General features: G+C 43.8%; 1 protein-coding gene across 11 annotated transcripts in view; it reads right to left on the bottom strand.

The window, feature by feature from the left end:
- Positions 1-15,467, bottom strand: part of MCF2L2 (MCF.2 cell line derived transforming sequence-like 2) — a 160,342-nt gene that overhangs the window by 123,829 nt on the left and 21,046 nt on the right. The window contains exon 1 of one of the 11 annotated variants that reach the window (XM_084528969.1): positions 20-162. The exons of the other annotated variants lie outside the window; for them this stretch is intronic. The gene's annotated coding sequence lies outside the window, so the exon portion shown is untranslated. Of the gene's footprint in view, positions 1-19; positions 163-15,467 lie in introns of those variants that run through there. 11 annotated transcript variants of the gene reach the window in all.

Raw genomic sequence — 15,467 nt, 5'->3', positions numbered from 1 at the left:
TCACCTTCAGCCTACTTACTGTTCTATTGCCGTTTGATTTCAGAGCATTTCATAAACCAGCTCCAATAGACTTGCCAGAGTTCGTCACAGATTTGCTCAAGCTGACAGACTGCCCCTTACTAATTCATGTTCCATATTAAGCTACTGAATATGGGCCACCATGTAAAGCAGCTTTTCAGTCTTTCAAATGGTAAAGTCTATTTCAGATAGAGAGCCACATCCCACTCCGAACTCCCCGGTCCCTTCTTAAGGACTTTGTGTAACCAACCAACCCAGAACAGTTTCCTTTGCTGATGCTTTTTCCGCTACAAGCGAGTATACAGTAAAAGGAGGAAATAAGGGGCTGTGAAGCTTTCTTCACATGAAAACAAAGCCTGTTCTTTTTAAGTAAGCACTAACAAGTTAAAAATATCTTGACAAGCAGCTGGAGAGAAATAATGACAATATTTGCACATGTGTAGTTTCTGTGTGATCTATACAGTGTCCAGCAAGTATAATCTGCACTGAGCTACTTTGATGTCTCTCAGTAACAGGTACTTACTGGAACAAGTAACTCTTCTCCCTGCTCTTCAGCACAGTCTAGACAAGCAACATTTTTTACTCGGGAATATCTGCTATCTTAACTGGCAGGATCCAGGTTTATGTTGCAATAGTACCTGTTACAATTGGGCCTTCAGCCACTTTTCTGCTACAGATAACAGCCAGCCCTGGCTTTGTAGAGCTGCCTCCATACTAAGCTGTCTGAAACACCCAGGCAACAGGTGGAAGGAAGGAAGGAGGACGCAGATCGATCAGAGAGCAGACTAAAGGCAAATTGCTGCTGTGTTTAAGCATCAAGATCTTCACTGATGTGAAGGCATGCACTGACATACTTTGGGGCACCTGGTTTAAAATACACCGTCCAGAAAGAGACAGGGAGGTCAGAGAGGTTAGAAATTGCTTCTCCTGCATCCTAGTCTATCGCCCAAAATACTGTCACTATCCTACTTTCAGACATCCATTCTGATCCTTTCCAGAACTAGGAATTTAGTTTAAAATTACATACAGTGTGGATCTTTGTGTCCATTCCCTAATTCTTCGGACTCATACAACTTTCAAACATTTCATTAATGTCGAGAAGTAACTGGGGAGGAAGTGTCATTGCCTTCTCCTAGGCAAAGGGTGAGACCACATGAAGAGAAGCGGTATAGATGTGGGGTGATAGAGTAAACAAGGAAGTAATTGCAAGCAATAGGAAAAAAAATCTCAAGGGAATGGATTCTACAAGTCATCTCTTGGAACTAAAGAGGGGAAAAGTCAGACTGAAATGAGTTATGTTTTTAATGTGGTATCCTCATTTCCATCCTGTTTATGCAGCATATTGTCAGCTCTTCCGGTTCTTACAGGTGGCTAAGAGCAACTAGAAGAGCAGAGTAATGAATCAGAGTTAATGGGCTTCATTTTAGTAATGTTCAGAGCTTCTCAAAGGAAAGTGCACTGAGCAGGAAGGGATAGATTTATTATCGATATGGTGGCAGCATAGATAGACCAGCCAACAGCCACAAAAACACACCATCTTCTGAGAAAACAAACAGGCAAAGCAAACAAAATAACCGTAACTCATTAAGTTTTTTCTTCTTTTTTTTTACTCTGCTGTTTCCCCCACAGGTCCTACTCTGGACATGTTTGGAGTTTAAGGAAAGGCAAAACAAAACCTTTAAATATACAAGGTTATTTATTACGAAGCCAAGAATGCTACAAGCCAGATTTCTCCACTAGCTGCTTAAGAACAGCACGATGATGGATGTGTTTAGAGACAGCCGAGGAACCCCTAACAAAAAGGGCCTGTAATGCATGAATACAGTTCTCAAGAGGTACAGACAAGTGTCTCCAGATCTTTGGTCGCAGAGCTCTGTTACCCTTTGCACATTCTACTTGAAATGCTCCTGAATCACTGCAGTAGTAACGGAGCCATCTTTGTCAGAGCACAAGTTGGCAGCAAGATGGAGGCAGACGAGAAGAGGGTTGTTAAGACTAAATACCAAAAAAATATGAAGTAGGAAAAGAAAATGAAAACTAAATATTTTAATTTAAAATATTTAAAGTATGGACCCTCAGAACTCAGATACCCTGGAGCATCTGCTGAAGAAACCACTGTTGATTTCAGCATCTGGGAAATGCAAAGATATTGTGACAACCGTGAAGTCCAACAGGCAGGCAGGTGCACTCAGGTTTGGGTGGCCAAGGCTGAGCTTGTACCAAGCAGCTGCATAAACGGAGCAAAGGTTTCTACAGTGGCTGAGGCCATCAAAAGGAGGCTCAACAGAAGGGAAAAATGAACTAAAAACATGCTGCCATCTCCAGCCTCTCTCAAACTTGCTTATTCCTCCAGGGTAAGACAGCCTGCCAGCCCAACAGTTTGCTTTTGATGTCTGCCAATATGAAGCCATCACTGGTATCAAACAATCGAGAAGAGCAGAATTCCCCCCTTCATATAGCTGCTTTAGTAGCTTGCTTTAAAAATAGTTCATTTCTGGTTTCTAAAGATCCTTTTTCTACCACAAGAAATTTGTGGTGTAAGGGTAAAATGAGGTAATAGAAACAAGAACTGCAGAATGCCAGTCGGGTCTCTTCAAATCCCCTGACAGGGCAAGACTTTCTCCAGCAAGCCACGTGGGATTTCCTGTAAAACCCGCACTCTGTGCAAGACTTTCAGATGATGAGAAAGGTGTAAAATAGATTTGATGACTAGGAGTTAGCTCAGAGTTAGCAATGAAGTCTGAGTCCTTGGAAACACATGATTACCTGGGGCTGATAAAGATGGTTTTTAATCTTGGACTAAAGGAAAAACCTGGAAAAAATATATCTGAAAAGCAAACCAAAATGATCCTACAGGTCTGGTTTTGTTTTAAAGCCAAGACATTTTGCCTGGCATTAGTGAGCATTAAGCAGTTCATCTCTTCCACTAGCCTTTATCCCAGGAGGCCCTGTAGCCTTTCTGACCCGCATACTGCAAGCCACATGCACTCAGGATGTGGTGTTCAGCCCCTCAGGCAGAAGCAATGTGCCATTTTATTGTGATATATACCACAGCTGAGAAATTCTGCTTTACCAGCTCGCTATCAGCACACCAGCCTAACAGCTGCGGGTTCATGGACTGCTTCAGAAAAGCTTATTAGCCTGTTTTAATTCATTACACAGGGACCCAAAAGTCAATGGGAAAGGTTAAGGAAGCCGACAAGTCACAGGAGTTTGACAGCAATTGTCTTGCTTCTTTGTACCTTGCTAATATCCGCAGAAGAAATTTAGCAACCCCTGATAGCTCCAGAGCAGTCCTGTCCTCTGCCAAAAACACACATAGCCATGAAGCTGCACATCATCTCAAGGCGTACACCAGCCAAGGGGCTGGAGCACAGTTCTCAAGGTTTTTGAGCATTTCCTAGCTTCTGTCTTGTTACTCCTGAGGTCTTCATTTTTATATTTTTATTTTTTTTTAATTGACAAGACAGCCACACTTAGCTTCTCAATTTAAAAAAAAAAAAGAATAAAGTTGAATTGATCAAACAGTATTCTGTGGAACAATGCCAGCGCCCCACACAGGTCACCAAAGTTGAATCTTTACGCATACCATACAGATCTTTATTACTTGAGTTAATTGAATTTGCCAGGACAATTAAAATGTGAATAAGGATGTGATACTAGAGGGGAAAAAAAATGAAACACGTCAGTTTATCTACTCTTGGTGCTCCTCTTAAACTGCTGTATATTCAGTTCCTAGCAGAGATTACTCAAATGTTTTCCTGTGAGACCAGTTTCCATGCAGAAGCATTAGGCCTTGCACTGCTGTTTCCCAAGCTTTTCTACCAAAGGGGGCGAAAAAGAAAAGCAACTGCTGTAGTCACGTCTGACAGCTTCTCCTCCCTCCCTGATCTCAAGAGAGGGTAGCTACAATTGTGCTATCCTGTTTTGCAGAGGAAAGCCATTCATTTATGCTCATAATTCTTCACCGTGCAGTGAAACATGCTTGGGTTTCCCCTGACACACGCTTTCTATTTTGTTTCTCATCACAGCTGTATTCATTCCTGCAGGCCTGGTGCACAGCACACAGACCGCCGCCTTCAGAGCTACACCAACAGCAGCCGATTAAAAGCTCCACTGAATATAATCTTGTCCCCTCCTCTCGGAGCAGAAACTAGTTTATATGCTAATGGAAACTCATGGTTTCCAGCAGCGTTGCGGAGATGACCTGCTGGAGTGAAAGATTGGATTGCGCCAAGCAGCTTGACAGAGCAGCGCCTACTGCTCCACGAAACACAACCCAAGGCAAGCAGCCATAGCAGGACACTGGGGTTTCTTTGTTTTTAGTGGCTGAATGCTGCAACTGCCTGGCCTTCTGTTGGAAAAGGAGGGGGGTTCTTCAATCCCCCGTCTGAAGTCACTAATCTTGGAATAATGGGTTACAAATTGCCAGAGCAAAGTTCATCTCTTCCTAATGACAGCCTAATTGTGCGATTCACATTTCTATCACACTGTGGGAGAAGGAGGGATGGAAGACAGCTGGGAGTGAATTAAAATCTCTGCAAAATTGGTGGAGTACATCAGCCTCCTTCTACTTTGTACAAGCTCAGTCAAGGCTGACCCTCACAGTATTAAATCAGAACGGTGGATTTGGGAAAAAATCAGATTGCTGTTACGATGGGAGAAGTGCCAGATAGAATTAAGCATAAGGCCACAGATTTCATTTGAAGAGCGTTAAAGGACATCAAATGTCAGGCATTCTCGTTCTTCTTTAAAATTACCAAAAAGGATCACAAATCCAACGTCTGAAAGCTGTGAAGTACCTACAGTTAAACGCTCTCAAGTTCAGGCCACGAACAAAAAAAACAGTTAGCAAAATGTATATCAGAGCTAAGGTAGATTTCAAGAATTAAGCATAAAAAGGAAACAGTCAAATTTGCACGTCATCAACAAAAAGGTTTAACCAGGCTAAAGGGTTTTAAAAATACTCTATCCAACCAGAATTTTCAGTGCAAGCCTTTAAGTAAAGTGTTTCCCTTCCTGAAGGCCAAAAAGTACTTATAGGCTGTCACATCAGAGAAAGAAGCTTTTGCTTTGGGTTTCCTTTTTTTTTTTTTTTTTTTTTGATTCTATTTATTTCCCTTCCTCACTATGTGTGCCCTCTGTTTACTCATTGATAGTTTGTTTATTCATCCAGCCTGAAGAGAGGAACAGCGAGATTGGTTCCTGGTGCAAGCTGGCCACACGTGCTATGGATTGCTTGCTCTAGGAGGAACTAAAAATCCAGCTATCAACAGAAGGGAAATCCCATCAGTTCTCCTATCCTTCCACAGTACTACAGAAAGGTAGGCATCAAGGAGGTAGGGACACTGGAGAATTAAAATTCCCACGTATTTGCAGGTCAACATTGCCACTATGCAAAAGGCAATTTCTAGTTTATCCTCAGATGACAACAGCAGCAAACTGCAAGGACTTTAAGGACTTGCAGTGCTTTTCAAGTCACAAGGAGCCCAGAATGCTCCTTCTTTACATTGGAAATGCAAGTGAACCATAGTTATTTTGGATCCAAACCTGAACTCCCCCCAGGATCAGAGGCTTTAGATCCAGGCTTCCTGGTTGTTGCCAGGTCAGCAGACCCCTCAGGCACACACTTAAGGCAAAGTTAAGTCCCTGTGCAGCTGCACTGAAACTAGAGGAAATGTACACAGACTTAGAGGTCTGTTTCATTAAATGTTTAAACGTGTATTTATCTAAAATGACAGAGGAGAGGCAGGAAGTTCAGATACAGAATTAGAATCTGAGCCCAGGGAATCCCAAGGCTTGGAAGCAGTGAATTTGACGGTTCTCAATCACGAGAATTTATGGTTTAAAAATCACTTATTCACTTGAGTCAAATTGGTGAGCAGGCTCAGGAACCCAGGCAGGACGGGTCCCTGCTGCTACCATATGCGGTGCTGTTGCTGCTAACGTGCACCCTCCGGGGTTTATTTCAGCTTTCTAAACCAACTTTAAAAAATGTTGGCATAAACTTCCCCGGGGGAAGAAACTGATTTTGCCACATTTTCCAATTAACCACTTCTTGAAAAACAATCCTTTGATGTTCGTGTTTGGCTGTTTGGAGTGTACAGAGATTGACACACTTCAAGGATTTCTACAGTTACTTAGTGCCAGAACACATCATGCTTTTATGCACACATCTATGAATGCTTGATTAACGATCACCAGAAAATTAAATTTTAAAAACTAATGCAGAATTACTAAAGCATACGCTATCCTTGTTTACTTTAGGTGACTTCATATCCCATCCTGTTCTGAAGACACTTGATACAACATTGCTGTAAATTCATGAGATGCTGGTGATTAATAAATCTCCCACATCGTTGACTATCCATAATCAGCAAAACAAAATCAGCAAAAAGAAACACCATTCCACATCATTTGCACAGCAAAATAATTGTTTTGAAATAGATGTTACCTGTTTTCACAGAGCACAAAGGATATCGTATAGAAGTTATATTCTGCTCCCCAGAAAACAAACTTCCACGATTAAAAGACATTCAAGGCCAAGGTCTAACCTCAGTAACACCTTCACAGACTGAATCCAGATTTACAGCAGCACAACCCAGCACCTTGTCTACTCCCTCAGCTGTAAACACTTCTTGATAGTTTCTAAATTCTGCCAGACAAAAGTTAATTCATCATCTTCCCAAAAAATGCATGCTTCACAGCAACACTGGATTGCTGGAACACAAATTCCTGGTCAGAGAACAGAATTCAATAAAAGACGGTTTCACATTTCCACACTGTCCTGTGAAAATCCATCACGAATAACAAAAAACACATGTGGCAAACTGTGAAGTTAAATACATTCACTATACTACTTTGACACTAAGCTAATCGAGAGATAGCAGACTGGATAGCAGACTTCATTCCTTCCTCCCCAGAGTTTGCCAGCAGACAGTTTCACAGCTGAAACGTTAACCTAAAAAAATTCTAGTCACTGGCTCAACTCTGAACTACTGCATCCAGCAAAATCATTTCAGAGACTATCCACATAATTATTTTAATGATGGGCCACTCGGCTCAGGAGCTGAAGGATTGTTTTCTTGCTCACTCCTGAAGAGAGGCCAGTTAGCTCAAAAATATTTTCCTGGTTACTGCCATCGGAGATAAACAGTGAGCCATAGCAGCCATCGCTCCTGCCAGCAGCGCTCTGAGCATGTATCTGAGTAATGGGACAAACAGTGCTCACAGCCAGGCTGTCTGGCTAAAGAGACCCAGCCACCCCTCCAGCAGCCTTCTGCAAGCTGTCACCACCATCTCAGTTCAGATGCCCATTAGAAAAAACAATAGAAATGCTTCTAAGAGCGATGTCTCCCCCGCAGCGGCACCCATACACACTCACGAGCACGTGCCCTCCCTCGCGTCCCAGGCTGGCTTCTCCGGCGTCCTGCTGTGGCAATGAGTTCACAGAAGGCAGAGGGGAGGGATGGAGAGAGGCAGCCTCCTGGGGAAGCACTCCTGGATCTAAACAGCGGTGCACCAAAGAGCTGACGCTCTCCTGGAGGAGACTGCACAAATTGCTTAGTAACTGCTCCAACGCAAATCCCAGCACAGACCTCTGACACACCATACCCAGGCTTTAACCCTCCTCAAGGTACAGCTGCCTTCTTCCCTCCCAGATCTGAGCTCTCCACTCAGATCCTCAGACGCTCTGGAGGCACTCACAGCTTAGCACAGACAAATAAAGGTACATCCCTACACACACAGAACAAATTCACTCGCCTAGACTAAGGCATGGAAAGTGCTCTCATTAAAATAACTTTAAATACTAGAGTATTCAGGGCCAAGGGAAACCAACAGTGTGGCTGCGAATAGCTGTCTCTGAGGACTATCCCAAAGGCACACCCACACACCAGAGTGTAGTACTGCTATTTAAAGACAAAGGAAAAGACTGCACAAAACCTATTGATTTAGTTGGAAACACAAGGCCAGCACTCGGGCAGGGGAGTAAGCGGTTCTAAACAACCAGATCAACAAATACTCCAGGCCACAAGTTTGCAGTGCCTGAAGAAACACACGTTGGTGTGACAATGGTAACGTGGCAGCTGACCTGCCTGAAGCAGCACTGGCTCATTGCTTTAGCAACAGATTTATCAGAAATGTTGTCCCTGTGCCACCAGCCACCCAGCAGCTCAGTAACTTCAGATGCAGGTCACTTCACCTGGTGTGCAGCAGCACAGTTGCCACCCAGGAAGCACAACGCAGTAGTAACTTCTTGTTTCTTCTATAAGCCCTGCTGTCAGCCCAGCTCAGAAGAGACGAGTGTCATTCCTTTTGCTGGTATGGAAACTGAGGCACAGGGAGAGGGATCCAGGTCACTCTTGGTTTCCCTTACTTGCAAAACGAACAGCAGGCACATTCGTCTGTCCAGTCGGGCTACTAGCAGGGATCTCCACCTTGAGGATAACATACCCAGGGTTTCCATCATTCCCCTATCAGCCAACCAACACAAGTTATTGCAATGATCATGGCACAGCATGAGAAAACTACCTGGATTTTGTATGCAGTTACAGATAAATGCCAGATTAACACAGAGCATCACCATGCTAGGGTACCAGACACACACAAGAGCTTAAGACAGCTGCAGTGTTACAGCCAGGCTCGGCAGATAAAGCTACATGAGGAGAGCAGCAAGATGCATCGCTTGTTTTTACATTGCACTTCCCTTCCGCAGCCTCTCCTAAACCATGTGCTAAACAAACGGATTTACCAGCTGCAGCACATACCTAGTATTACTCTGCTTCCCACACTGATACAAACGTTCCCGTGTAACTGCTTTACAATCAGGCTGCCTCCCATTCCAGCTGTGTTTTGCTCTCAGGAGGGGAGGATGTGGGTGGGAGATTGAGCACAGCGAACGGACGAGAACCAAACTGCAGCCCCAGCCCCAGCTCCTCTCCAACGAGCGCCCCAAACCAGGCTGGGTCTGCACAGCCAAGGTCTGGTGTCAGGCACTGCCCTCTCCCGGGCAGCAGCCGTAAGCTGCCTGCAGAGGCTCCTCTCCAGGAGCAAAGGTAGGGGAAGCTGCTAAGGCTTGTGGAAGTGTCAAGTCTATGGAAGTGGTCGATAAGCGTGCCAGGTCGTTAGGCTCAGAAAAGTGTTTTAGTCCTGGCTGGAAAGATGCTGCAGATGAAGTAACAGATCCAGCTGCGGAGCTAGAAGGAGAGTCAGAAGGCTAAATGCTACCTGGCAGGTGAGCATGAATTGATAACCTCATGAAGGACTCTGGAGAGATGGAGAGGAATGAACTCACCTGAAAAGGGGCACCAAGGAATTCCTCACTGAACCCACAGGCATGCGCAAAAGAAAATTCATCAGGAAACACTTTCAGTTTCTTTAATTTGAATTAAAAGTATTGGGTATGAGGCATTGGAACAGGCTGCCCAGGGAAGTGGTGGAGTCACCATCCCTGGAAGTCTTCAAAAGACGCTTAGATGTAGAGCTTAGGGATATGGTTTAGTGGAGGGCTGTTAGCGTTAGGTTGGAGGTTGGACTCGATGACCTTGAGGTCTCTTCCAACCTAGAAAATTCTGTGATTCTGTGATTCTGTGATTCTGTGGGTATCTTTCATTTGCATAACCAGTAAAGGTGCACATCTAAGATGTTTTTGCCATGCTCAGAAGGCTTAGCCCTGCCTATTTCAGCAGAACAACATCTTGTCCCACATGAATATTGTCCCACCAACACATGGAGTAGAGTACTACTTACTGATGTTTCAATTTTGTGTTACTGGTAAACATCTGCAATACCAAGAGAAGTTTATTTTAAATTCAAGGACCTCATCCTTTGTTTCATTACACTGTCTGAGTATCTGACCCCACATGCTCATATGTTCACACCTATAAACATGGCACTCTGAAAGCATGACGAGGACTGGCTCATACCCTAGCGTCTCTAACTCAGATCCTCTTCCCAGATTCTTTCACTGTAGGACCAGAAGGGACCACTAGGTTCATTGTGTTTGACTTGTTGAACACACAAGAAGTTCACAGAAATTGGATTAAACCAGCATTTTAGAAAGCTCTTTAATCTTATGTTAAAGACTCTAGGCAACTCCAAATCCACTGCTTCCCCTGCACCTGGCCTAACACAAAGAAATTGGCTTGTGTTTCAAAGCTCTCACTTTAACTTCCAACCCATTGACTTCTCCATTTTTGGTTTAAAAAATGACAGTTTCCACCACTTTCATCTTTTCACTGGCAGATCTCCCTTCCTGAGCCCGGCAGTGAAGTCAACATGCACAGGTTCAAAGGAGAATATTAGAGGTATCCCATTCCTTTAGCTCTTCCCGTGTCACCTCTGCTCTACCCATTGCTAGCAGATGATGACCCTTAATTCACAGCATCTCATAATCAGACCTTCAGTCATACAGACCTTTGCTCCTTAAAGTATGCTGCTGTGGGGGCTCTCTATCAAGGTGGTGATGGGAGTTTAGAAAAAGACTGAATTCTGCAATCCTCAGTTTAATAACTTAGACAAGGACAAGACCTGAATATGAATAAGGTGCAGCCTCTGTGCAGAACAGAATTGCTGAGACATCCTGGCTTAGAAAAAAAAAAAAAAAAGTGGAAAAAAAAAGGTGTTTGGTCAATATTTCTCATCTGCTGCAGAAGCCTGGAGGATTTTTTGCCCTTGAGAAATGGAATGAGCCACTAGGATCAAAACTGTGGAACAAGACACCTGGCACAGTCCAAGTATTTATAGATAGGAAGCTAGGCGGATACAGCAAAGCTTTATTTATCATTCTTTTCTACTGGAGCACCAGTAGTTCGGTTAGATAATATCCCGGGAGGGAGGGAGACAACTCCACATCTGAGAAAGCTCATTGGGCAGGCTAATCGACAGAAAGATTCAGATAATAAAGCAGCAACGGAATTCATACCCAAGATGAACATATCATGGCAAAATAGGGTCCTTAAGTGGCACTTGAAGTGGCAGATCTGGATGAAGTTGGATAATGAGCTCCACTGGCAGAACCAGGATCCAAACCCTGCACAGACTGACCTCCCTGTGTATTCAGCACCATTTTTCCCTAAAGTCTCCTTCCCAGCCAACTTAGACTACAATTCAGGCAGTAGAAAAAAAAAGCAAACTAAGCTATCATCTTGTGGTAATAAGCCCTGCAAGTTAACAAAACATCACCAATTACAGCTATCTGTCTCTCCATGTTTAATGCTTTTCCATTTTACTGAGTTATTTCTTGTTCTGGTATCCTGGGAGGAACAGAAATATAAGTACCCAGAAGGCTTCTACTCTAACTTGCCTTCTGAGAATTTGTTCTCTTGATCTTCTCTGTAGTACTTGTCTCTCAAAACTTTTAAAATGGAAATTAAGCTCTGCCTTCCCTATTTTCATTACCATTTTCCTGACTTTTTTTTTTTTTTTTATTAGGTAAGCAGCATTCAGTGCTACTCACTAGCAGCAAAGCAAGATACATATCATGCTTTGAATAAATGAAGAGACACAAACATCTAAGATAAGAATATTTGTTATAAAAACCTCTGTGGAAGACAATATTTTATTTATTTCCTTTGTATTGAGAACCAGATGAAAAATATATATATATATCCCAGGTTCCCTAGGTAGCATTTTACATGAGAGGAAAACAGATATTGAAAACAAATAAAACAAGAAAAATTCTGAGCAGTGTACAAGGAGACCCTGTGGCTGAATCTCAGTGGATTTTGAAATATCTTCCACTGCAGATTTCTGTCTTCACATGATACAGTCACTTTCCCCAGTAACTAGTGCCTTTGTGAGGGGGCCAGCCATGGGGGAAAGGAAGGTGTTCCTCATTTATTTCACCACTGAAGGCAAAGGTGCTTCAAGAAGTACAAGAAATTTCAGCCTGGCCTCGATAAGATGGGATTTCCTTCTGTAGGAAGCACTAAAGAAGACATTTTCTGCCTTTAAATCCTTAGCTGCTCTAAACCCATTTCAAATACTTCAGTCTTCATGAACAGATAGACATGAAGGATTGCTTTTCATTTCCAGCAGTAATTTAGACACAGCAGTGGGACAGAGCAAGCACCCATGGTTGCTGGGCAGTCAGAACTGCAGCATTACTGTGCCCTATGGTAGAACAAAATCAGAAATACAACATTAGCACAAGAGATAGGTTCTCAAGTTACTGACAGAGGATCTTGTCTGGTTTTGCACCATCTACAAAATCCTGAATAGCCTCAATGAACTATGTACTCCCTGGTGTCTGCAGATTCACTACCCTGTTTTATGCAGCCACCAGCCTTGAGCACAGTTAAAAAATATTCATTTAGTCAGTTAAAAATGTAGCCTGCAGCCTCAAGCTCCACAGCGTGCAGAAACAATGCTCATCCATCCATGTCCAGCCCATTAGCTATGAGGTCCCTTGTGAGATACTGGAGGGCTTGAACATTGACAGCAAGGCAGACTATTAAGGGTGTCTGGGGACAGAGGGGACTGTTTTGGCAGGAGGGATCCTAAAGCATAAAGGACATTAATCAGCAGCTGGGTGACACGGAAAGCCACGTCACTGCTGAAAAGCCATGAGACGCTGTCCAAGAGTGCTGCATTTCATGCCAAGAAGCTACGCTTCACTTTCAGTTTCAAGATGTCTAGCATGGAACTGAGAGCACTACAAGGAGGATCAGCTCTCAACTGCCACGTTTCTTCCCTGGCTTTCTGGGGTCTGCTTCCCCTTGGTTTTCAGGGACCACAACTGTGAACTGCTGCTCCCAGAGTCTCAGGGTCACGTATCGGTGCTCAAAATACTTGCAGATCAGATGCCAAAGGGGCCTTCAGATCCTGTAGGCCAGCTCATAGAGCAAGAACCTTCCTCTGCCTGTTGTGTGGGAGTCAGGGTTCCTTTCCCTCATCCTCTTTGTCAAGCTGTGGAGCTCTCAGCAGTTATCACTTAGCCACGGGGAAACGCCCCATCAGCTACCCCCTCACAGTGACCTCTTTTGGCAAGCATTCACTATTTTCTTCTCTATATGAGCAGGGGACTACAACCACACTTTCCCTCATCAAAACAAGTCCCATGGATTCAAAGGAAGCCTTGAACTCGTACGATCCAGATACTGGGTTAGCCCAGCACTGCTCGCTGCTGGCATTGCTGAGCAAATGTAGGTTATCTGCGGCTGCATTTACCACAGATATTTAACCCAGGGAACAACATATAAGTAGACAGCTGGGTACCCGCAGGGATTTAGTTCTGGTTCCATCAGGATGAATGTGGTCTGAAATAAGACATAGCTACAGAGGCTGTAAGGGACCTTTCATCATTGAGCTATTAGTAGTTAATAGATTAGACAGAAAGATAAAAAGATATTACTTCTTCAGCAAATACCAAAGCATCACTGTGCTCATAAGCATCATTCCAAAGAAAGAGTAAAGCATTTTTCTGACACTAGCTGTGAACAGAAAGGCTGTTCACTCCTTGTAAGACTCAAGCCTACAGAGCTGAGATATTCAGCCGTGACCTCACCGGAAAGGACTGTCACTGCAGGCCTGACTGCAACCGTGAGGCCTCTGTTTCTGCTGTAGTTACCTGTGTCTTCCATTTCCTCTCGCTGTGATATTTAGCACAAGAGAGACAACTGCCACAGAATATTCCCGGGGCTCCACAGCTGCAGTCTATATGTGAAAAATGGTTTGTACCTCAGAGTGCCTGAAGTACTACTGACTAAACACCAGCCCTGAACAATACTCCATCTGGATCTTTGCATTGCAGAAAAGGTTCCCCAAGTTAGAGCCAAGTCAGAATATGCAAAGGAGATCCATGATCCTGTCACTATGTTCAAACACAGCCATCCTGAGAAAAAGGCACACGCACACCCCTAAAGCTTATCAACAAGCCTCTGCTAGTAGCAGGGGACTAGCAAGATGGGGCAGGCAGAGCCCAGGTTCTCTGGGACAGATTGTCTTTCCTTCCCTGGGTTTATGCAGCACCTACCACAAAGGAAACTGGTCTCAACTTCACAGAATAGTCGCAATTCACAGTAAGTGGTCATTGACAGGATCCACTATTTACGGAAGGAGGTAATTCCTGCTGCTTCTAAGTTACAGATGCAAAATCTAAGGCCAAAACATGACAAAGATGAGTACTAGGCCAGAGTCAGTTCATGGTACAGCAGAAGAAAAGGAACACAGGGGACGTTGTTAATGTAAAATCCTACGCCACATTGCCAGTTCCTCGTTCCCCTTCCAACACAGTCACCACACGCAGAGTTGTCACTGATGTACTTTCGCAGCTCATGCAGCTGAAGGCACCTCATCGGTAAGAGGTAAGCTACCTTCTGCCCTTCAGATGTCCTCTTTGGTAGAATTTTAAACAGAAGCAGAAAAGATGTTTTCTGCCTCACAAAATGGGAACGTGCTTAGACTGCATTGATGTACTACCCATTCTCTACCAGAAAATAATTTTCCAAGGGATTTCTGCCTGTAATACTACGCCAGGTCATCTCTCAGCTTATTAGGCAGGAAAGGTGTTTCCCTGGGAACAGTAACCATGGCAAACCCAGTGTCTTCCCCTCTCTACCTACAGGAAGAAAAGGAACAGCAGATGCCTGAGCTCTGACTACAGTAGGCCCACAGAGCCATAAGCAACCTGGAAGGACCTGATCAAAGCTTCAGGAGGAACAGTGAGGAATTCTGCTATTTACTCAAGATACCAGACATTTCTGCCATGCTACCGAGTGAACTCTGAATGCCTCGTTACAAAGAATGCAACTGGAAACATCCGTGTTAGTGAAAGGTCAGCCAAATCCAACAATGCATAGGTAGGCACTGAGCCCAAAAGTCAGCACAGATAAACGGCCAACAGAAGCAGAGGTAAACGGGCTGGCTTTGCAGTTTTCAAACCCTGGCATTGTGTGTTAGAGCCCTGTTAAAGAAAGCATTTGCAAACCCCGATTTGCTGCAAGCAGGAGTTGCCAGCAGATCACCTGCTTCTGGTCCACCTTCTTTTCCTGCAGAACAGTCTCGATTTCCCAGACTGAATGCAACTCCCAGATACAAAGGTTTCCGAAGAGTAATCAAAGAAGAACCAAAATACTTCACAACTTCAACCTGTGACCATTTGCAAATACTTTTGCTAAAGAGCTAACTAAATCATAATAAAGAAATCAACTTGAAAGTACAACTAGACTGCATGCTTTTGGGGGATCTTTTTTATCACGTACAAGTGAACATTTTTTATACTTCTGGATTTCAGGTTTGCTAAGTATTTATCCAAGTTAATAGAGCAAATGAAACCAAAGGGTTCCTCTGGTTGATCTCACTTTAATGACAACAAACAAAAACTGCTCTATGATTCAGCAGTCTTGATAGCTGGCAAAACAGTCAGCACCATAGGTTTCAGCTAACATCACTTCAGAGTTAACATGCAATCAGAACAAATTGCCAGGACACCAGCATCTCACACTAGC

The sequence above is a fragment of the Aythya ferina genome (assembly GCF_964211825.1).
Source record: "Aythya ferina genome assembly, chromosome: 9".
Classification (NCBI taxonomy): domain Eukaryota; kingdom Metazoa; phylum Chordata; class Aves; order Anseriformes; family Anatidae; genus Aythya; species Aythya ferina.
The sequence above is the reverse complement of the archived record's forward strand: the minus strand, read 5'-3'. Positions and strand labels throughout refer to the sequence as shown.